The sequence below is a fragment of the Triticum aestivum genome, chromosome 4A (genome assembly GCF_018294505.1).
Source record: "Triticum aestivum cultivar Chinese Spring chromosome 4A, IWGSC CS RefSeq v2.1, whole genome shotgun sequence".
Taxonomy (NCBI): domain Eukaryota; kingdom Viridiplantae; phylum Streptophyta; class Magnoliopsida; order Poales; family Poaceae; genus Triticum; species Triticum aestivum.
Window position 1 is genome coordinate 750,377,581 of NC_057803.1, and position 810 is coordinate 750,378,390.

An 810-nucleotide genomic window follows, 5' to 3' on the forward strand; every position below is an offset into this window, starting at 1 on the left:
AAGCGGATCGTACTTACGTGGGTGGAATCGATCTGTCGCTAAGGTCGTTAGCACAGTCCATTATATAATTAAGACAAGAGTCAAACAAGCCATCACGTTAATCCACATAGGCTGAAAATATATGCCCCGTTGATTACGAGAATAAGGGCTGAGATTAAAAGATCTAAAAGTTATGCAAAACAATAACATGTACAATTTTTGGCATTTGGCACGTACATAAAAACGTGCTATAGCATATATATGTGCCTTCCAGGAAAAAAATAGACACACAAAATAATATGCATTTATACGCTATCACGGACACGGTGCAAATATATTGGAGTTGGACCCCTCAAAAAAAGATATTGGAGTTGGAGTACTAATCGGTCTGACACAAAGTACTTAGGGAATCGGTAGAAAGAGTCCGGTCAAAAGAAACCTAAAAAAGTCACACACGGAGATAGATTATACATGCCCCTGCCCGCTGTTATACAATTAAAAAAATCCACATAGGCTAAAAATATATGCCCCGTTGATTAAGAGAATAAGGGCTGAGATTAAAAGATCTAAAAGTTACGCAAAACAATAACATGTACATTTTTTGGCATCTGGCACGTACATAAAAACGTGCTATGACATATATATGTGCCTTCCAGGAAAAAAATACACACAAAATAATATGCATTTATACGCTATCACGGACACGGTGCAAATATATTGGAGTTGGAGTACTAATCGGTCTGACACAAAGTACTTAGGGAATCGGTAGAAAGAGTCCGGTCAAAAGAAACCTAAAAAAGTCACACACGGAGATAGATTATACATGCCCCT